Source organism: Uranotaenia lowii, chromosome 2 (assembly GCF_029784155.1).
Source record: "Uranotaenia lowii strain MFRU-FL chromosome 2, ASM2978415v1, whole genome shotgun sequence".
Taxonomy (NCBI): Eukaryota; Metazoa; Arthropoda; class Insecta; order Diptera; family Culicidae; genus Uranotaenia; species Uranotaenia lowii.
The window spans coordinates 187,564,215-187,588,577 of record NC_073692.1 but is presented as its reverse complement, the minus strand read 5'-3'; the positions used below and the strand labels follow the sequence as shown (position 1 = coordinate 187,588,577).

At 34.7% G+C, this 24,363-nt stretch overlaps 1 protein-coding gene across 3 annotated transcripts in view; it reads left to right on the top strand.

Moving 5' to 3' along the window:
- Positions 1–24,363, top strand: part of LOC129745239 (acetylcholinesterase) — a 65,780-nt gene that overhangs the window by 1,855 nt on the left and 39,562 nt on the right. The gene's annotated exons all lie outside the window — the stretch shown is intronic.

The window sequence follows — 24,363 nt, the reverse complement described above, 5'->3', positions numbered from 1 at the left end:
TGATAGACGAAAAGGGAGATAAGTTATCACTTAAAATGTTATGGACTGCTGGTGTTTTCACTAACCCTACTTCATAAGGGTACCCTGTTCCTTTGATTTTCCCTTTGATTTCTTAGGAAATTTCCAACAAATTTGTGTTCTCTTATTTGAATACGTTACTTTATTGCTGGAGCCACCCAAAACATTGAAAAAAGTTCAGTAAGGCTTCTTTCAATGATTATTGTGTGTATTTTATGTTGCAACACACGAGATTTGAATTTATCTAAAATATAAACTTATTTTAGAAAAAACAGTACTTTTCCCAACTTTTCATGATCTGAACGCTAAATAAAGCTAAATTTTATTGAATGAAGGAGACGAAATTGAAAAAAATGTGTAAACATCAAGTATGTATAAAGCCGTCCCCACTTACCCCAGCTAGGGTTTGGAGACAAAATTTTAGTTTTTTGCAAAAAAAAACTCTTTTTTCTTCATTTTTAACCGCTGTTTCCTTTCCTAACTGATTGTTTCGAATGTAAGGACTGATTCAATGTAGAGTTTTTCATCAAAAGCAAGCTAGTTTACGAGAAATTTGCAATTTAAAAAGATGCATATTACCTAACTCGACATCGTAGTCAAAAATAGAAAATTCTCAAAAAGTCGCTGTAAACATCCGTTATTGTCGGAATCGTATCTTTTTCACAGTTATTAGATAGATTAAAGGGTGATACGGTCAAAATTTGGTCAAGGGAAAACGCGTGTAAATCGGTGAAATCGTTTATTTAAAAAATCAAATTAAATTTCTTTTTCAAGTTTAATTAGTATAAAATTCAGGAAAAATATTCAGTTAGGCTTCCGCTTTTCCAAATCCGAATTGTCGGGCTTTACGCTTAACCCCTGCCATAAGATTTTGTACAGCCACCTTGTCCACCTTCTTCGCCGCAGAAAGCCAGTTTGCCTTGAACTGCTGCTCGTCCTTAGCAGTTTTTTGGTCTTCTTTAGGTTCCGTTTGACAATAGTCCAGTATTTCTCAATTGGGCGAAGCTCTGGCGTGTTGGGAGGGTTCTTGTCCTTGGGAAACACCTGCACGTTGTTGGCGGCGTACCACTCCATGGCCTTTTTACCGTAATGGCAAGATGCCAAATCCGGCCAAAACAGTACGGAACAACCGTGTTTCTTCAGGAAAGGCAGCAGACGTTTATTCAAACACTCTTTCACGTAAATTTCTTGGTTGACAGTCCCGGAAGCTATGAAAATGCTGCTTTTCAAGCCACAGGTACAGATGGCTTGCCAAACCAGATATTTCTTCGCGAACTTTGACAGTTTCTATGATTGAAAATATCTGCTACCTTTCCCCTTCCTTTTGCCGTATAAAACTCCTGTCCCGGAAGCTCCTTGTAGTCGGCTTTGACGTATGTTTCGTCGTCCATACCACGCAATCCAAGTTCGTCAGCATCGTTGTGTACAGCCTCCGGGATCGCGCTTTGGCCGTCGTATTTTGTTTATCACCGCGATTTGGAGTCACTACCTTCTTGTAAGTCGATAGTCCGGCTCGTTTTTTGGCTCGATGCACGGTTGTGGACGATACACCCAGCTTATTTGCGGCATCTTGGAGAGAGGTTAGGGTTTCGCTTGAAACTACCGGCAACTCTCTTTGTCGTCTCAGCGGCTTCCGGTTTTCGATTTCCCCCCGATCCAGACTTCCTGGCTGTCGACAAACGTTCCCCAAACACTTTAATTACATTTGTAACGGTTGATTTGGCAACTTTTAGCGATTTTGCCAGCTTTGCGTGCGAGTAGCTCGGATTTTCGCGATGCGCGAGCAAAATTTTGATACGTATCTTGGACTCTTCTTTCTTGGACGGCATTTTGACAACTGAAGAGTGAATTCCAAAATCAAAATAGGAGCAACATTCTACACACACACACACCTTCAAAATGAGGGGTGTTCAGGTTTTTTAAATGAAAAATTGAAAGAAATACGTCAAGTTGATATTGACCAAATTTTGACCGTCCCTTTTGACCACTTTTTACAAGTAAATTGAACATTCTGCATTAAAAGTTTAAATAAATAGTTAACAGTATTGTTATAATAGCCATTGTCTACACTTACCCCAAGACCCAAGACATATTGTATTACATTATAATACATGCTAGAAATTTAAGAAAATTTAAGATAACTCACGGTGTCTTTTTTATAACAATTTAAAAAAAAATCGGCATCTCTAAACATTTACATTATAGAAGAGCCCAACGCACCTATTTAGGAAAAAAAGTCGAATTTAAACATTACAGAGCATTTATAGATATGTTAACACTAGAAGGACCGGCAAATTGAATATACCTATTCGGACCGTGACCAGTCAAAATGACTTGTCACTGAACGGGCCTAACGTGCCGACAGCATTGAACGCACTCATAGAGATGACAGTTCTCAAATTGGGACGATGAGAGAGGGAGAAAAGAAAGCTGCAAATTAAGCGGGAAGGCTAGAAGCAATAACGTAGACAAAAGTAAACAAACAAGAATCATTCTTAAAAGTTGAGTTCTAGTGGTGTTCGAATCATAGCTTGATTCTAATTGAGGCTATATTAGAAAAGATCTACTTCAAATTTACGTGCTTAGGTGAGACTTGAGTGTGAGAAGCAATTTAGTTTGAAATTTAACTTAAAGTTACTTAATCTAGGTAAATAACTTAACCTAATTAGTACGCTAGTGCCGGTGGAGTTGCTTATCCAAGCTAAGTACTAAGTTATCCGGAAGTGCTCAACTGTACAATTTGGAGTAAGCATCATCGAACAGGTGAGAAAGTAGTTGAGAACCTTTAGAATTTATTGTGAAATTGTACAATTAATTAAAGGTGAAGCGTCATAGCGAGTGCAAAGGCTGGAATCTAGACAGGAGGAAAGAAAGAGAAAGGTCACTAAACGTAAGCTGAAAGAGATATCCTAATATGTTCAAATTACTTTCATTAGAATTGTTATCGTAGGATTTTAAAACGTACCACAAACTTCGAACGGATTAAAGGAGCGTTTACGAATTCGGAACCAAATCTTTCTCTGTTACCAGCGATCCGCGAGTAACGAAAATCAATATTTTAAAATCGTTTACGGAAGGATGTCTGATTCAGCCAGCACCGCAGCCACTGCTGCCCAACAAGGTAAGAGCGTAGCTAGTAGGTCCCCTAAGGCCAAGAGTGATACCCCCCTTCAACTCAAGTCCGTTGCTCTTGGCCCAATTTCTCAGAACAGCAATACGAAACCAGGCACGACTAAGAAAAGGCCCTCTTCTGAAAAAGTTAACCCCATAACCAGCAAAACTCCTCCCAAAGATATTAGCCATACTTCCTCCGCGAAAACGGTCGTAAATGTCGGTCACAGCTGTCGGACGTGTAAAGCGGTGGACTATAGCCGAATGGTGCAGTGCGACGATTGTGATGGATGGAATCACTTTAGTTGTGTGGGTGTGAACCAAAGTGTGGAGAGTAAAAAGTGGAACTGTGAGAAGTGCAAAGCAAAAAAGAAGAAGGCAGGTGATATCAAGGATCCCAAGAACGCTGCGTTACGGAAGAAGGTCGATAAACCGAAGCCAGAGAAGAATAACATCGCAACGAAGAAGGAAAATTCTCAGCTGAAGAAACCCATACGAGAACCGTCGAAAGCTGCCTCAGTGACGTCAGCAGGATCGAGGAAGTCTGCGAAAGCACATCTAGAGCTACAGTTACAGAGACTTGTGGCGGAACAGACGCTGTTAGAGGAAAAGAAGAAGTTGATGGAGAAACACTTCAGCATTCTCGAAGAGTTGGTCGATCTCGAAGACGAAGAAGCAGCGGAAGAAGAAAACGACGCTAATGCGAAGGTAGAGAACTGGTTGGGCGCCGCTGGAGCCAAGCGCCAAGAAGAGGAACCAAATTCTACAAGTGAAGAAGAAGGGTGTTCCGACGACGAAGAAGAGGAAGAAGGTGGAGAAAAGGATTCCAGCGATGATTCCAAGGAGGAAACGGAGACAGACAGCAGCGATGACTCTAGTGAGGACGAAAAGGGAGGATCTAACGATTTCAGCTTCAATCCGAAGGGTCGTTCTACGCCAGCGAAGAAAGGCGAAAGCAAGCGAAAAGACGCAAGCAGTAACTGGTTAACCTGGAACCTGACGCGCAATCAGCTCGCCGCTCGCCATGTTGTCGCAAAGGACTTGCCTTTGTTTTCAGGGAATCCCGAGGAATGGCCGATGTTTTTTTCCACTTTTGAAAGCACGACCCGGATGTGCGGCTACACTGACGACGAAAACATGATACGACTGAGGAACTGCTTGAAGGGAGATGCATTTGCTGCCGTTCGAAGTTTTCTGCTCCATCCGAAGACAGTGAACAGGGCGATGGATGCGCTCAAGTTAAAATTTGGGCAGCCGAGGTTCATTATCGAATCCCTGAAAGACAAGGTTCTTGCCATTCCACCGGTCGACTCTGAGTCTATGAACGCGATGGTCGATTTTGCGCTGGACGTCCAAAACCTGACGGTGATGATCGACGCCTGTGGTCGGAAGGAGCTCAAGCAGGATGCTTCATTGCTGAACTCACTGGTTTCCAAACTTCCGGGACCAATGCAATTACAGTGGGCGAAACACTCTAGAAGTATTCGGAAGGTCAACCTGAAGACTTTCGGAAAGTGGATCTACGAGATAGGCGAAGACGCCTGTCTGGTTTCGAAGCCGCGTCAGCCCAAAGTACCGTCACACAACCAGGAGCCACGCAGGAGAGCTCAGGCATACGTGAATGCTCACGTTGAGCACCAGGGAGAGTACCGTGCTCATTTCCCAGGAGGTAGCACATCATCAGCCGGCGCAAGAAGAACCTGCCCCACAGCGTGCATTGTCTGCAGGGGATCTTGTTCATCTCTCGCGAACTGCCAAGGATTTCGGGAACTGTCGTACGATGGACGGTGGGCAATCACACGTGAAGCCAAGATGTGCCGGAAATGCCTGAAGCGCCACAGAGGGGGATGTGTGTCCAGGAACTGCGGAGTCAACGGATGCACATGCAAACATCACCCATTGCTGCACAAGCAACTCAATCCAGAATCCGCGCCCATGCAACCAAACGCAGAGTTCACGCCCATCCAGACCGGAGACAACGTGCAACGGGAAGAGCGGTCCTGCCACACTCACCTGTCCGGGTCCAGCGCTGTCCTGTTTCGCTATGTTCCAGTCGTGGTGTATGGGAACGGGATTGTGATCCATTGCTACGCTTTCTTGGATGACGGATCCTCGCTGACACTTATGGACCAAGATCTTGCGGACGAACTAAACCTGGCTGGAAAATCTTGTCCATTGAGTCTCAAATGGACCGGAGACACACGCCGTATTGAAGATAATAGCCAGATTGTCAGCTTAGAAGTGTCCGGCCTAACGGGAGAGCGCTTTCACATGGGAGACGTACGAACAGTGAGCGGACTGCAACTACCGCCTCAGACACTCGACGCGAAACAACTTCAGGCTGAAAACACTTATCTGCGAGGGATTCCCCTGGAGTCGTATCATAGTATCCAGCCTCGTCTACTCATCGGTGTGCAACATGCAAACATGACACTTGTCAGGGAGAGTCGAGAAGGCAAGCCTGGTCAGCCGATTGCTGTTAAGACCGATTTAGGATGGACGATCTACAGTGGAGCGTCGAATGGAGAAGCGCTTAGCATGGTACACTACACTTATCACATTACCTCTTGTGACCACAAGACAGAATCGAACGCTGCAGAGGAGCATGAACGCGACGTGCATTACCCGAATGGCGAATCGAAGGCAACTGCCTGTACGCGTTCTCCTGCGGTCGATGGCCCACCTGTGGATTCATCAGTCACATCATCGACTCGACCGTTCGCACACGTTAATATCGACCTTTTGGAAAAAAGGGAAGTGGCTAAAGGGAGTAGAGTAGAGAAGAGATTGGGGGGTCCTCTGTTTTGTCTTTCTATCCTCGGGGTGTACTTACTATTAGCTAGCTCTTTAACCTCAAACTTGTGCAGCGACAGCAATTGGGAAACCAATTTCGTTGGCATCGATCGGGCGTTGAAGGAGGCGTTGCAAGCTGTATACCAGCACAAGATGATCCAGGAGTTATGTTTGGTGTCCACCACCTACTGTTTCAATCTACCGGCAGCTCCCCATATGGGGGGGAGCTGGGGACAATTTGTACAGTCCGTCAAGCAGACCTTAGCGGAGTTACAATCACCATATCGCTCCAAGGAGGAGGAACTTAGGAGTGCCTCAGTCGGGGTCGAAAGCATCTTCAACGGCAGGCCGCTCACCTATGTACCGATCGAGGATGAAGCCGTTCCTGCGCTTACACGAAACCACTGGTTGGTCGGCAGTTTCCACGTGATCAAGCTATGAGCCGACGTATGCGCTATCGCTATCATTCGAATGGCAAACCAAGACGGGTGGGCGCGTATCGTGAGAATTAAGACGGCGAAAGGCGTGTACAAGAGATCAGCTGTTAAGGTTCCAGCGCTAGACATGCGAACTAAGAAAGAGTTTGCAGACTCAGAGACGGAGTCAGCAAACTGGGGGGGAGTGTCACTGAACGGGCCTAACGTGCCGACAGCATTGAACGCACTCATAGAGATGACAGTTCTCAAATTGGGACGATGAGAGAGGGAGAAAAGAAAGCTGCAAATTAAGCGGGAAGGCTAGAAGCAATAACGTAGACAAAAGTAAACAAACAAGAATCATTCTTAAAAGTTGAGTTCTAGTGGTGTTCGAATCATAGCTTGATTCTAATTGAGGCTATATTAGAAAAGATCTACTTCAAATTTACGTGCTTAGGTGAGACTTGAGTGTGAGAAGCAATTTAGTTTGAAATTTAACTTAAAGTTACTTAATCTAGGTAAATAACTTAACCTAATTAGTACGCTAGTGCCGGTGGAGTTGCTTATCCAAGCTAAGTACTAAGTTATCCGGAAGTGCTCAACTGTACAATTTGGAGTAAGCATCATCGAGCAGGTGAGAAAGTAGTTGAGAACCTTTAGAATTTATTGTGAAATTGTACAATTAATTAAAGGTGAAGCGTCATAGCGAGTGCAAAGGCTGGAATCTAGACAGGAGGAAAGAAAGAGAAAGGTCACTAAACGTAAGCTGAAAGAGATATCCTAATATGTTCAAATTACTTTCATTAGAATTGTTATCGTAGGATTTTAAAACGTACCACAAACTTCGAACGGATTAAAGGAGCGTTTACGAATTCGGAACCAAATCTTTCTCTGTTACCAGCGATCCGCGAGTAACGAAAATCAATACTGTCAGTGTCACTGAACGGGCCTAACGTGCCGACAGCATTGAACGCACTCATAGAGATGACAGTTCTCAAATTGGGACGATGAGAGAGGGAGAAAAGAAAGCTGCAAATTAAGCGGGAAGGCTAGAAGCAATAACGTAGACAAAAGTAAACAAACAAGAATCATTCTTAAAAGTTGAGTTCTAGTGGTGTTCGAATCATAGCTTGATTCTAATTGAGGCTATATTAGAAAAGATCTACTTCAAATTTACGTGCTTAGGTGAGACTTGAGTGTGAGAAGCAATTTAGTTTGAAATTTAACTTAAAGTTACTTAATCTAGGTAAATAACTTAACCTAATTAGTACGCTAGTGCCGGTGGAGTTGCTTATCCAAGCTAAGTACTAAGTTATCCGGAAGTGCTCAACTGTACAATTTGGAGTAAGCATCATCGAGCAGGTGAGAAAGTAGTTGAGAACCTTTAGAATTTATTGTGAAATTGTACAATTAATTAAAGGTGAAGCGTCATAGCGAGTGCAAAGGCTGGAATCTAGACAGGAGGAAAGAAAGAGAAAGGTCACTAAACGTAAGCTGAAAGAGATATCCTAATATGTTCAAATTACTTTCATTAGAATTGTTATCGTAGGATTTTAAAACGTACCACAAACTTCGAACGGATTAAAGGAGCGTTTACGAATTCGGAACCAAATCTTTCTCTGTTACCAGCGATCCGCGAGTAACGAAAATCAATAACTGGTAAAGGGGAATTTTTTTCTATCGAAATATTTTTAACTTTTTTCTTTTGAAATTATTTTGTTATTTATTCGATAACATTTTTGTTATGAAATGGAAATATTTTTTCACCATGGGTGCCCGGAATCACCTCATTTTGGCATAGTTGACGAATGCGTGTATGTCATAAAATGAATATGTCAAATAATTACCAAAAAATTAAAACACATTATCAATCTAATTATAAAAACATGTTAGATGGCTATGGGTATTGACCATGGATGCACGGTTTCACTTCAGTTTTGTTTTAGTAGATATTTTCTAGCATCCATCGCTCTGAAATTTTTCAACCCGATGCCTATAAATTATACCTGATATTGTAGGTTTTGAAGCATATTTTTTATATAAGTAGAGCAATTTACCATGGGTGCACGGATTCACCGCCATTCATCCAAAATCAATTTTTTTGCATGTTAAAGGTAAAGAATGAAGACTTTTGAAGATTCAAATGAAAATTTCTGTTATGTACATGGTTTTTCACTATGGGTGCACGGATTCACCGCGTTTTAATCAAATATTGGACTTTTTGCAATTTTTTAAAAAGCAATATTACAAATCTTTACTAAACCAAAGCCGAAACCATGTTTTTCATGTTGAGACATAATGATTTAAATAACGATTTTTATTTTAAGTTCCGTTTTTTTCATTCCTGGAAAAGAAATATTTCAATTATATCTTGAAATTTTAAATTTATTTGTTTATTATTAAAAAACAGGTTTTTGCAATCGTATATTTATCTGATAAGATCTGATCAACATCCAAGAAATTGGAAAATGGTTACCATGGATCGAGTGAATTTTAGGAATTATATGCATCAAGTTATGTCGTGCGACAGAAAACACTGGAAATAAAAATAATGAATCAACATTGTCAAATGTACACATTGATTTGTTTTTCCTTAAAAGTTATTCGATTGACTAATATTGCATTTCAAATGCCTATCATATCTAACTCAAAAATATTGTGTGTTCTGAAGCAAGTTAAAAACTATTATTTCTATATGATTAACAACGGCGAATTAACAGCCATTCCGTGCACCCATGTTGAAATATATTAGCGCCGATGTGGTCTATCATATAGACTGGCGTGAGTCTAGTCTAGGTATGCCAGGTGTACTGGGTTCGATTCCCCGTATCGGCAAGAAAACTTTAGGGTTCAAGCCTCATAAGTTGCCGACAGGTAAGATGTGTTTCCTCTTATAATAAGAATGTTCAATCAGTTGCCAGCTGGCCACGTATATACACGAGTGCCGGAATACCTGTAAGTGAAATTGCATTGGAAATTTGTGGAACCTAATAATGCATGTGAATACATTCTTGGGCAGAAACTGCGGTGAATCCGTGCACCCATGGTGGATAACCAACATATGAAAAATAATCAAATATAAAAAAAACATTTAAATTGTTCAGTTTCATAGCTTATGTCTTCAAATTTGAATAAATAAGTACACAATTCATGATTATTTTACTCATACCAGTTTAGTATAAAACATATTTATCACCTAAAATTACTCGATTACTCGAAAGGACATGTATTAAAACTAACATAACTTTTACAAATCTTGATGAAATTTCGCCAAATTTTGACAGAAAGTTCAATTATAGTTAAGCAACAAAACTGACCAAAAAAATTGGGAGTCAAGTGCTTTAGGCGCCACACAGCGGCCAATCCGAGAACTTTTTCTACAAATCTTCATGACTTCGCATCGAATATCAATAATTTCATAACGAATGACACACTTCTGCCCACCATAAATCAACTAGGGCTCATTGTCTTGAATGTAGATTGCAAATGAAACCAAAAGCAAGCGAAAAAAATTTATCTTGTTTGAGTTATAGGGTTGCGAATTTTACCAGTCATTTTGACTGGTCACGGTCCGAGTGTCCATGGCGAAATTTTTCTAGCCTATTAAAAGAGCTAATGAAATAAAAAATACACAGTTTTGTAGAGATTCGAAATTTATGAAAAGTCGTATTTTTTGCAAATTTTTAAAGCGAACAAAGTGTCCAACCAGTCATTTTGACTGGTGCGGTCTTTCTAGTGTTAAGAGTCCTTCAAAAATAAAAAATAACTTCAAAAATTTTGAAAGACAAAATTATTAATCAAAAATTTAGGCAAAAATGATAAATTTCGAAGACAATTTGTAAATAAACATTGAAAAATATCTAGAATTAGCCTTAAAATGAATTGGCAACACTGTAGCAAATAAACAAAAACACGGTGTATTCTCTATGATCATTGCTTTCATTGTAGAATGATTAAATTGTTTCTTTCTTAACTCTACTCAAAACTACATGAACTACAGAAATAATCATTGAGAACGCCTTTATTATCGTGCTCTTGTTAATTTACAACAATGTTGCCAGTTAATTGTTAGACTAACTCTTGGTATTTTTTTATTGTGAATTCTCAAATGTTCTTCAAAATTTCATATTTAAGCCGAAATTGTTGATGAAAAAAATAATTTTTATCAAATTTTTGAAGTTATTATCTATTTATGAAGAAATCTTAATACATCTAAGTTAAAAAATGTAAAACATGAAGTTCTTAGGAAAAATCATAAGCGAAAACTTGAAAAAAAAAATTCGTGAATTTTCTTCGCAAATCTTAAAAAAAAAAGTTGTTCTAGACCCCTCGATCGATTTTCTCCCTGAATAGTGCGTTAGAGAGGGGAGAGTTTCCTCTATAATGTGGCAAATTTTCAAAGATGTCGATTTTTTCTTTCCTTTCAATGGTCCAAAAAAGGCACCGTGGATTGCAATTAAAACTGCGAATAAATGAAATCCACGGCCATATTTTTTTATATAGAATTTTTTTTATTTTCATGCTATCTAGGAAAATAAAACTTGATTCGGTTGTTTCAAATTTAAAAAAATTTCAATCCAGGACAAAATAAAGGAAAATAATTTTGTTTTTTTTTTATTAAACATTGTTTAACAGAAATGTTTGATAGTTGCTGACTATTATCTAAAAATCATATTTGAGCTGGGTCACGAGATTTTCAAAACTATAAATTTGATACAAATAAAAAAGATAGATATAGAGATTTTATTTAGGAGCAGGTCCGAATTAAGTCTTGGTAGGAAGGGGGGGGGGGGGTTCGGGGGACACTCAGTAGTTTAATTCCTCAAAAAGCGAAAAAAGTCAAATTTTCAAGTCAGCGATAGCCATTTTTTTGTGGGATTCTTATCTTCAATATTCAAGAAACGTTTTCCTTTTTTGAAATATTTTTTCGGATCTTTTCTTTTGCTACAATGGAATAAACTTGATAATTGAATAAACTTGAATAACGATAACTTAAACAAAATATAAAACATAAGATTTTTCTTCTAAATATAAAACAATTTAAAATGGCATCTATATCTTTCAACAATTAAAAATATTTATCTATAGTTAAGTAATAGTAGTGAACCCAGAACATACTTTATTCGAACAAAAATATTCAAATTAAGTTATATATTTTAGATTGTGACAGGGGCTAGTTTCCGACAGATTTTTAATTAAAAGGCTTATCTTTCGATTTGGAGCAAACGAAGGAAGTGGAAATGTTCTTGTTGAAAACTAAAACTTTTGGTGTCGAAAACACAAATTGAATGTCGAAAACTATACCATCGAGAGGTTTTAAGAAAAGGAGAATAAAAATTTTGTTTTGGGACTTTTGTCAATAAGAAAGATAGAGAATAAAGAAAAAAGTCTAATTAATAGAACCAATCATATTTGAGATTTATATGGTTCATAGTCATCAATCATAGTCAAATTATTTATATGGTTTTTCTGACAGAACAAGCAAAAAATGTCGTAAACGTACGTAAAAGTATTTTATCCAATAGAAGAATATTCATTTTTCCAGTATTAGTCTCAAAAAATGCAAAGGAAATTTTAGAAACAATAACAAACATAAAAAATGACAATTTCTCATTTCTATCAACTTTCCACAAATATTTCATAATAAAGATATTTGTTAATTTTTGTCATTATTTTTTATTTTGAGCCACTACAGTAGGCTAGGCGAATTTCACGAATGATATAATATAGCAGTTTGTTTAAAAACATACCTGATTAATTTTGAAAACAAGTTCGTTTCTGTATAACACGGGTTTCTTAGAAAAGGCTCAAAAAGAATAAAACTGCATTGAATAAATTCATACAAATTGTGAATTCAACCACAGAATAATTGTAATATTTTCATTATTCCATGGATTTCAATAATCCAAACTTCAACTGCAATATAAAAAAAAACAAACAAAAGCATTAATTTTTTGTTAATTGAAATTTAAAACTGTATCAAAAATGCGATTGTAGCACAACAAGATAAGAATTAAAAACCGAGAGATTCAGAATAAAACTACTGATACCAGCCTTGAATTCACTTGAAAAGGTCAAAGTCAGAACTGATAAAATTCTGCTTTGAAAATTCAATTCATAATTGAAATTTAAAATGATTTTGCACAGTAAAAAAATTAAGGAATGTGATTTCATCAAAAGTCTCAAATTTCAAATTAATATAAAAAAATTGAAGTATGTATTTAACAAAATTAAAGGAACAATGTTTTTTTTCTACTTGAAAACTCGAAAACGACATTGGAATATAGTATGTGAATCCAAAATGAAAGTTCAAATAAGAAATGTTGAAGGATAAAAATACCAGAACAAAAATTCGAGAGATATAAGTTTCTCGATATAGTACCGGAACTATGAATTTATTTCAGTCATCCTATTAAAAAATTATAATCGGACTCAATTTATAAGAAATGTAAAACTCAGCATTGGAAAGGAAATGCGTAATCTGAATAAACGGCGTCTTAATTTTTAAGTCGAATTTATGCATGCATTGAATCTCTTAGAAAACAAACAGGGTCAATTCCGAAATCAAATCTTGACAAACAGTTATGAATTTTCCAAATCAAAAATTTAATAATCTATTCCAAAATTTGTGGTAAAATTTGAGGACTTTTTAGGAAGAAAACTTGGAATCTGAACTTAGAAAAAAGATTTTGTTTCAAATAAACATACACCGTCTTAGCCAGTTTAGGATTTACAGACTGAATCCAAGAAGTACCGGGATGGGAATCCCAAAATTCTGGAGTGATTTTTTGTTTAAATTTGCTTATTTTGGTGACACATCACAGTGGAATTTTAGTTAGAAGTGAATTAGAAAGTGAATATATACAGTGAAAATTCACTAAAAACTGAGAGGAAGATTCTAAAAAAAGGATAGCATTTCAAATTTCAAAAAAATTACCACGAGATATCCAACTTTGAAAAATTGTAGTAAATTGAACTCTCTACGTATCCAAAATCTAATGATTGCAAAATGTTGGAAATATCATGAATTTTGTAGCCGTATTTTTAAAACATTCTTTCCATCTCTAAAACAGTTTTTACAAGAGGTGGAATGAAAACTACGTTTTTAAGCTACTTTTGTTTTAGTCCGTAGAATTTGAAAAAAAAAAATTCGATGTTCCATCGTGTAGATTTTAACTTGAGCTTTCATGAACTCTGAAGGATTTTTTTTGAGGTAGAACATATGTGACTTATGATAGTTTTAGTAAGGGATGTTTTTTTTCGGATTGTTTTATTTCAAAAATTGAATTGACAGGAAGCAAGTGAATTTAACTGTATAAAATGATCGGAACATTTTTTACTGACATTAAAATGTTTCTGTATTTTAAAAAAATGATACCTGTGGAAACGGTTTAGAACTATTCTACTTCAGGAGTGTCAAATTGACAATCAATGTCTGACTAGGGAGTTTTTTTCTGGGCCTTCAGGAAAAAACTATTGTTACAAAATGAAAGATTTCATGAATTCATTAGGGGCGCCCCAAGGAAATTGTTTTATGTTGATGCGTCTGAAAAAAGTTACTTCCACTAGTGTCACGTTGACACTCAAGAGCGGATTAGAGTTAAATCTAGTATCGATATGCTGGAATATGATTGTTTGGCATCACGCGAACATTTGTCACAAAAATTCTTCTATCCAAACATTAATTTTTATTATTTCAGCTAGTGGAATTTATGTAGTATTTTTACCCCTAAATGTATGCAGCACCCTCATGCTTTTACTTTAAAAAACATATTAGCCAAAAAAATATAAAAATTAAAATTAAAAAAAATAACTGTACTGCAATTGGTGCTTTATGCGTTATGGCATTACAAATATATTGAAAACTATTAATTTTCAAACGTTTTCGCTTGATTTTTCATTAAAAGTGAAGATTGCTGCAAATTTCTTCTATTTCTTAGTAGGGGTAAAATTTAAAAATAACTGGTGTAACTAATATTTTTTCTGACTACGTCAATTTGATGTACCATCAATCTTAAAGCATTTAATGTACAAGCGGTATCTGTGGATATTAAGTTTTTAAAAGCCATTGAAGTTGAAAAGTTTTGCATGATGCCCCAGTTGACGGTAGCTCATTTATTTCAGTTTCTCAACATTGAAAGGTAAGTCGATATTTTTAGCAGGTTATTTGTAGTTGGTTTTAAATTTAAAAAAAAATCAATGAAAATGTCTTTAAATGTTTATAATTTTCGACAGCTTTGCTGCCACACTACTATTATATTAATAAGTGGAGGACCAATGCAAAAAAACTTATTAAAAAGATACTTCTAATTTTGCTTTGCTTTACTGTATCTCATTTTTAAATTAACGGATTTTCTTAACTTTGATAACGTAAACATATGAAATCAAATCAAATCAAATTTAGTTGCCTCCTGAGCCGATGTCCGCGAGTTCGAGCCCAAGAACACAGTTGTACCGGATAAGTTTTTCAATAACTTTTCGCCAACTGCAACATTGATACAAAGTCGCGAATGCCATAAAGATGGTAAAACGACTATAGAAATCATAGAAACAAACAAAAAATCAAATCATATTAAACCGAGCAGCTTTACAAAGTTAAGTAATTAGTTACCCTATAAAAAATGAAGCTTTATAACGCCCCAAAAAGAAATTTCGTTCCCCACCGATGAACGAAGACAGTCAAAAAACATTCTTTCTCCCAATAAACTTGTAGGCTGCTGCTGTTTCTGGTGGTTTTTTAAAAGAAAACAACATACAATCCCGAGATCGGACGGTCTTCGATAGAGTGTGGCAAGGCAATAAGCCGAAAACCTGTTTTTCACCTTTTTGCGCTTCACTGGCATCATCAACAAACCGACCCACTGATCTGATCGTTGGTATGCGTGGTGGTACAAAAAAATAGTCGTAAGCGAGTGACTTCTTGATGTTTGATGTTTTTTTGTGTTGAATGAACCCTCCCGTGACCATATGCAACAACATACCTTCGTAGTTCGTCGTAATAACGCGCTGCAGAAAACATCATTCCTCTCGATGTGTATCGGTGAGTAGCATAAATAAACACGACAAGGTACGTACCTTCAGCGAGGGTGATGTTGGTTTTACCTGACATGTTTTTGATTCCCGGTCGTCGTCGTCGGTGGTTGTCTTTTTAAAGGTTTTATGTTAGAAGACAGCAGCCAGAGTGACTTCAATGCACGCAAGTTCCGAACATGCTGGCTGAGGGAAATATGAAAATGTCTGTACAGTACATACACAAACGAAACGTATCATCGAAACTCGATTCAAGTTGAACAAAAATATTCAACAACCTGAATCGTGAAGATCTTGAACAACAAGCTGTTCGATTGTTGTGCATTAGATGAGTGCAAGGTGACTTGGTGTTTCTGACTGACGCTTTGTGCATTTCGTATTTTTATTACTTTGGTGCAAACTTTTGAGGCGAAAAAGGTGCATTTACATGGTCTTTTAAAAGGTAAGGTAGTGGATTAACCTTTTTTTTAAGGAATTTAACAGCAAGCTGTTATTCTTCCCAAAGTGAATCAACCGTCTTTATAACTTCTTAGTATTGCATTATAGGCACAATAACATTTCTGGTGTTTGAAAATGATGATAGCATGTTTATCTTTATCGTGATCTATAATTTATCGATCCTCCATAAATAATTATTGTTAAATTATGCTACCTGATGGATTTAAAAATGGAAAATTCACACTTTCCTTAAATGTCAAATTTCAAACATGTAATCTCATCAGCTTTGAAGGCAGGTCAATCAAATTTGAGGACTATTGCAACTTGATTGGGACACACAGTGGGACAGACCCGACCAATTGATGGTCAAAACCTCATAAGTTATTTAAATCAAATCCTACTGGTTTGAAGTCTTCTGAAAAGTAGTTCATCTGATCAAAATCTTTACTTTGATGTAACTTTTTTTCATCTAGATCATGGCTGGCCAAGATTTTCAACAGGCTGGCCAAATTTCAGTACTGAGACTTTCTGGTGGGCCACACAACGATTTTTCTTTAGTATTGAATGCAAACGAACGCCAGTGGGTTACGCCTAAAGTATAAATTTAGCCAAATACACAGTAACAATTAGTATATAACTTCAACTAAAAAAAACACTTTGCAAAACAGGATTGCTACAAAAAAACCTTTCATAAGCTCTTTACATTTCAGGTGAAATTTTCTAACACGCTCTTTAATTATAATAATTAAAAAGGATATTAAAAGCAAGAAAAATCTCAAAATTTGCTCGTACCTAAGCCGAAAAATTAAGGATCATTCTTTTGAAATTAACCATAATACCGTCCATGAAAAGGATAAATAAAATATTTTTTTCATTGTCATTGTACTTTTTTGAACGAAAAAAAAACAATTGAAAAAAATATATTTCTCCCTTCTCCGCAATACAGGGTTGCTAGCGATTTTTCGTTTTGAAATTCCAAAGCTTTTCCTAGCTTTTCCCTGGTTTTTTCTCGGTTATAAATGATGATTTTCTCATTTATCATCCGCGTTTTCTAGTATAACATCATGGTGAATAAAAAAAATTCAATGTAAAAGGCCTCAAACTTCTAACAATTGAATACTAAAACTTGTTGACCGATTAGAAATCCTGACAAATACTTTGGCATCTTTTAACCCCTAGTCTTCATCGTTATTTTAAACGAACCTAACGAAATTGGTATCCATTCGTTGTTTTGCTTAACAGTTCAACAATTTTGCAAAAATAAGTCTGGTTACATTGATCTTTATATTATACTGTAGTACTTTTCACTCGCTATAAAATTTAAAATATTCAGATAAGAGGTAATTTTTCAGCTATTTTATAAGTGCAGTCAGGCCCGTGCGAAGGACCCGATCATGGGAGGGGGTTTCGAAATTCTAATTTAGCTTAAAATAATAATAATACCAAAAATACACAACTAACAAGAAAATTAATTCAAAACCATTTTCTTACTCACAAACTCAAAAAATAATAAATTTTACTGATAAAAAAAATCAAAATTTCCAAAACAAATCACAATGAATGTTTCAAATCAATGATATTTTCAGGAAGTCAATGATAAACTTTCAAAATGATGTTCTTTAAGCTGAACTAGAAATTTGCTTCAAAATAATTTTTAAACAGTTTTGTTTTCAAATTTGAAATAAATATTTCCATAACAAAGACTAGAAAAAATCTAAATCCAAAAATAAATTTCAGATCAGGTAAATCATTAACCATGATAAATTGTTAGGGAAATGAAAAAAATTGTTATTTACTATTCATCTTAATTGACATATCTTTTCTTCATTTTCAACTGAAGGGTTGATTGAAAAATTCCGCTGTAGTATTTTGAATTTGAAAAAAAATAATCGCGATTTGAAATGTGAATCAAGTTTGTGGTTTAAGAATTAAAAAATTCAAAATTAAAAAACATAGTCAAACTTACCGAAAATATTAATTAAAATTGAAATAGCTTGTCTTTAAAATTCGATAAATTTATTTCAAAATTTTAAAAAGCTATACTTATAGTATTTCAATGTCACCCCAAAGCATCAATTTCTGAACAGAGACGAAAACGATTTTTTAATCAAATTTAAATAGGTTCAATAAATTTCTGCATCCATGTTTTACGTTCATAGGAGTCCAGTACTGGTTTTAAAAATATGAAACATATCACATTTCCCTTAACAGAAAAAATAATCGAAATATATTGAAAAAAGTGATCAATATTACCCCGGATTACGGTATTTGGTAAAATTATTTGGTTAAATAATTCGAAAATTTTAAAAAATATGAAGTTGAAAACGGTGGAGTTTTTAACATTAAAGAATTATTTTTTTTTTCAATAAACACGACTTACCATTATAAAAATATATTTATTGAATTGAATTGATAACTCAAGGGAACAGAATTTTAGTGATTATGTTTTAAAGATTGATTTGGTAGATTTTAGCGTCCTGAACTCGAATTTTTTGTCAAATTTGAACTAGCACTGGCCTGTGTAATTTATCAAAACTTGCTCAAATTTGATGCTGATAAAAACAAAAACAATAGTTATATAATTGAGAATTGGTTTCTTGAACAAAATTTCATATTAGCACAACATTTTTAAAGACAAATGATTCTATTTCAATCAAATTTTTAGTAATAAGGTAAAGGGTATAAGATTTTAGATTTTTTTGCAAATTCTGTGAGAGTAAAACGCTTGTTACATGGTTTCCAACTTTTCGATGTATAAGATTAGTGTTCGATTGATTAATTTAGAAGTTAAAAAGGTTCGTTTCAAACTCTGTTCTTGTTTAGTTCCACTTCTACACTAAAGACGAGGTAGGGTTCTTGTGATTCAAGTTATAGTTTCAATACAAAAGATTAATCGAAATTTACATTTAAAAATTAGTATCAATTCATGAACTTCATATAGTATCGTAAAATTAAATGTCTAGTCTTGAGATTCAAGAGTAAACTCCGCCGGAGGCGAGCCAAATTTCTGACTTGCGTGTTAACACTTATTTTTAAACACCTTTTAATGTGTATTTTTTCGATACTACGGTAAAAATTTAACTTGGAAAAAATCTTTGGGGGTTAAACCCCTAAACCCCCCCCCCCTCGTTCGTTATAATTTTTTGAACAAATCCAAAGATATGTTAAAAAAATGTTTTTTAATACAAAATAATGAATAACTTTAGTAATGACCTTGTCCTTTGAAATAAAGATTCGTGAATATTTAGAAAATCGTGTATAAGACAGGGTTGGACTTTAATCATTTGAATGTAAGATTTTATTTTGTACCTTTGATTTCGACAGTAACTTGTTTTTGAAACAATTTCTACACGAGTCATATATTCCATTCGATATATTTAAATTTGACTTTTGAGAAAAAAAATCTTTTGGACCAGAAACTAGCCTGATTTTTTATTGGATCTTTAAGTTTAATTTTAGCGAAAATTCCATTAAAAATTCCCTCAAAATATTGTATAGCGTTGTCAATTTAAATTTCTATTACAAGAAATAACTCCCAAAACACGGTTCAATTACGGTTTCTCAATATTTTACTGATTACTGAAGAAATCATAAAATCCATCACTGGTCAAAATTCATGAATACCTACGAACACTTTAAAATTAATTAGAAACTTTAATGTTAATATTTTAAGGATGCACTGAACAAATATAAAAAATTAAGTAGAGTACAAAAAAAATATTTTGTTTGGCGATGAAAACAGCCATTTATAGAAAAAAATCGATAATTTCAGCAAAAATCTCCCTAATACCTATATTTAGAAATTTTGAAAATATTTGCGAAATTGTTATAAAACTCTAATCTATCATAACATTTCCGTATTGACAAGTTAAAAAGAGTACAGTTAATATAAAATTTAAATCTGATTTGTATTAATTATATTTGTGTTAAATTTGAGAAAATTTTAGCTTCAATAAACCTTTCTAGAATATGAGGCATTTTGTAGGGAGCTGTTAGCAAATTCCATACAGGGAACACTTACTGAGCTACTAAAAATTTTCAAATTCCTTCCGAGAAAATTTAAAACAGTTTGAGTGAACTTGAAAATAATAAGTTAATTTCCGAGAAATTATGATTACTGAAGCATTTTAATAAGTTTCCATGCCAAAAATGTCGAAAATATACCTACTTTTTGCCAGGATTTTTACGTATTGAGCCACTGAGGGCCGTAGGAAGAACTGGCCCATGAGGTGGGGGGTGGGGGTTGTTTTGGTGACAAATTTTTCTCATATTAATATTGCTTGAACAATCCATACTTAAAGAGTAGGTATGAAAAAATGTGTAAGTTCTGTATAAGCTAAGAGTTATTTTATTACAATAGCTATGCATTTTTTTAATACAAGCTTTCGAAATCAAGTCCTAGAAATGCCATTTTTGTTTTCAAATTTCCATATAATAAATAATGGATTTTTTCTACTCTTGTAAACTCGATGAAAATATAAAAATTTAATTAGAAACTATTTTTGAATAACTAAGCAGTTTTGAAAATTAAAATTCAATCGACTAAAACGACGTTTGTCTTTAATTTGCAATATGAAATCGCTTAATTTTCGCTTTAAGATAAAGTACAAGTTTTTTGACCAATAAAAATGGATAAATAGTTTATTTATTTTATATTTTTGTTTCCTGTTGGTTTGTGTTTCCAAACTGACTATGATTAAATATAAAATTTAAATTTTGAATCTTGAAAACTATGAAACTGCGAACTCCTGCAATTTGAATCCTTGATGAAATTCTTACATTGATATGTTTATCTTGATTATAAACATTAACTTCGAGCTGAACCTGAATCTGAATTTTTTTTATTCATATTTCGGATCCTGCCTTTTGAACCTGAGTTCAAAATCTGAATTCCGAATCTTACTACGAATTTTTAATCTAAGTTCCAGATAATTTTGTTTTTCAAATTATGAACCAAAAAACAGCATTTGTATCAAAACCCTTAACCAGAAATCTCTTATTTGAATTTTGAATTTTCTTCATTTAAAATGAATTCTTTCTTCAATTATCTTTTTGAAATACAATTTAAAAATCTCAAATCGGATTTTCAATTCTGGATCACCATAATGAAACTTACTTAAGTTCCAATTTAGCGAAAGAATGAAAAGTTGAAGTATTTTAGTGTTGTGATTTTAATTTTTTGTTTTTTGCATTCCGAAATGATGAGTTTGAATATGAATATCAGTAACAAAAAAAAACTGAATAAAAAATCCGAAATCTGATCCCAGATATCGATTTTTCATGTTTATAAGTGAATTTGAATCCACAAAATCGAGAAGTATTCTGACGAAAGCTTACCAGATATTTTCCGCTTATATCCGGATCGTACAATTTCGGATTATTTTCCCCAATATCCACCGATATCAAAATTATATAATGAAAACCTGTTTCTTGTATCAAAGCTCATCAGTCAATTTTAAACCATATTTTAAGTTTTAAAAAAATCGTTCATGTTAATTTTGATGAAATTTGCTCTAAAAATTAGAAAGCAAAATACGAAATTATTTCTAATGAATCAAATAAAACGTTCGTTTGATTTGCAAATGATGCGAACAAAATCGGGCAAGATCTGGGCAAGATCTGGGCAATCTGGCAAGCTAAGTCTTATCTTATTGATATTCGATATTCGGGACTCCATTTCAACTAATAAGTGAGAATTTTTTTTGGAAAACTTTAGTATGTAGTCACAAATTTTTTTTTTAAAAGCCCCAAACATTAAATTTTTTTTTGTAAAGTACTGGAAGAAAATATAAATGAAAAACCAAAAAAAAATCATTCAATAGCATGTTGACTTGGGGCAAAGCTATATTTTAACGCAGTTTTTTCATACACTTTTGGTGAATAGTAAGGTGTTCAATTAGCAAAGGCTCTATCAAATGATAGTTTCTACAATTTTTTTGGAGTAATGAAATATAAATACTATCGAAAACAGTTTTCCCATATTTTAATAAAATTTTCTAATAATTTTGATATTTTGTCATAATGTTATTGAAATTTCAATGTTATGTGATAAGAAACGTTTGAAATTAAAGTCTCAGAAAAGCCCTTAGCATATTTCTTATACAAAAATGTTAGTTTACCTTCAAATATGTAAGTACATGTTTGCAATATATTTACCAAAAGTTGTTCAACTTTTGAAAATCAAAATGCTTAATTTAAAATTTTAACTTAGTACAAACCATTTAGAGTTTTTATCAGAATAATTTTCTAATGTCACATAATTTTATACCAAACCGTAAATCCGTTCATCTTTTCATAGTTTTAAATGAGAGTTTTGCTTAGTCGTAGTGATTGTTATACTCACTTGCAAACATAGGTTACAAAATCGAACAATAAACGTCAGAACATTACTTAAAATGAAAGATTTCAAACATTGAAATATATTGTTATGTTTTTTTGAGTAGTGAATCAAGTCGTACTTTTTTGCTGCGAAACAAAATTTATTTTGAAAACTGACATCCAATAAAATAAACATCAAATTGAGCTCACTCAAAGTGTTACAAGGTCTTTTTAGTTTAAAAGTAGACCTCATAACTGTTTATGCACAAAAACTTTAAACAGGGACCAGTCGGCTAAACCCATTCAAAGAACACCGTTGAAAAGAAAAAAACAATACAAAATATTTAATTTTGAACATCAACTCAGTCAAGCAGCTATGCATTCCAATTTTATTTGCATGATCAACTTTTCCAACAGTTAAAGGTGTTTTTGGGTGCATACTTGTTTATTTTTATTTTGTTCGAACCATAACACCAACTTTCGTTGCAGCAGCAAAAGAACGTTGAAAGCACAACAGAAAGAGAAAACAAAACTAGCCCACTTTTGTGTATCCACTTCGCAAGAACCCTCAAACAGGCCAAGGGGTTTCCATGGAAGCAAAACATATTTCAAAACACATCACAGTTAACGTAGTTAACCCACATTTCGAGGCACAGGTACCCAAACAAACATACCGATTTGTCGCTAGGGTAAACAAGATTACCTACACGTGGGACGTTTCTGGCAAGTGTGCATCCGGAGAGCGTGAAGATTTAATTCTTCCACACATTCAGACATTAATAAAAGGTAAACGAAGGTACGAATATTTCGAATTTTATCAAAACCAAGTTCATCGTTATTATTATTCATTGATAGTTTGAGAGCAAAGCGACAAAAACTGGCTAGAAGATAACAAGTAGTTACGTTTAATAGATTATTTTTCCTCGGACGCTCACCATTTCGGAAGTGATTGATTCTCGAAGAAAATTGATTACAATTTGGCCAGATAAGAAAACTATACGTCTCATAGCGATATCAATGTTAGGTCAATATCAATGTTGATGGACCATGAACTACTTTTTCAAATAGTTTTGAAGGTTCGGGGTGATGAAAAAATAACGATAAATTTGGAAGTCAATTCCCTGTCACCTGTCACAGCTGTGAATGTTACACTGGTGCATTTTTGTTATCACATAGAAAATAGTTCAAAATATTAAAATATGTGGCGATTTGATCACCACACATTTGTTTATTGAAAACAATTATAGTTGACCTAAATTTAAAAAAAAAATCCCAAATTTTCTCACAAGCAAACTAAGATGACCCATTCCAAGCACCCCTCAACAGGAGAACCGATTTTTATTTTCGTTATTCAAAAATAAAACGTAAAGCATAAGAAAGGTTATTTCTTGAGCTTCATTTCCCATCAAAGGTTTTTCAGATACTTTTTTTTTAGAAATAAGTGTTTTATCGTTGAAATTTAGAAATTTTAGTATGAAAATGAATTGATTATAACAATTATTCTTTATTTGAAACTTAACTTTGTCAAAAAAAAATATTTCAAAATGATGGTCTGTTTCACATAGAATCTTTCATTTACTTTAGCGCCCCTAGTTGTCACATCGCGAATCTATTGACAGTATGTTGATCCGGATGGTTTGTTTACTTAGTGGTGAAAATTTCATCAAGATTGAAGCAGTCAGTCAAAAGTTATCGACGATGGAACGCGAAAGGCGAAAGAAAATTCTGCACACTCACGTAGAGAAACCGACGTAGTCAGGGGTAAAGATCGCGAAATTCCTGAAATATCCAAAATCGACTGTAAATTCGGTGCTGCAACGTTACCGGGAGACACTTACGGTGGATCGAGCAAAACAAACCAGGCGTAAAAGTGGAGCATATGACCGGAAGCTGCGAGCAAAGGTAATTCAGTTCACAATAATCCTGGAATCTCCTTGCGTGATTTGGCGAAAAAGTTCAAGACGAACCACAGTACAGCTCGACGAATTTGTTTGCGAGTAGGCTTGCGGTCGTATCATGCAAGCAAACACCCTAACAGGACACTGAAACAAAACCTGGTTGCCAAAACCAGGGCAAGGAAGTTGTACGAGAAAGTGTTGACCAAGTACAACGGATACATTTCGATGGACGACGAAACTTACGTCAAAATGGATTTTGGACAAAAACCCGGTAACAAATTTTACCTTGTGAAGCGTAAAGGAAATGTTGCGGGTAGATTCAAGTTTGTTTTCGCAGATAA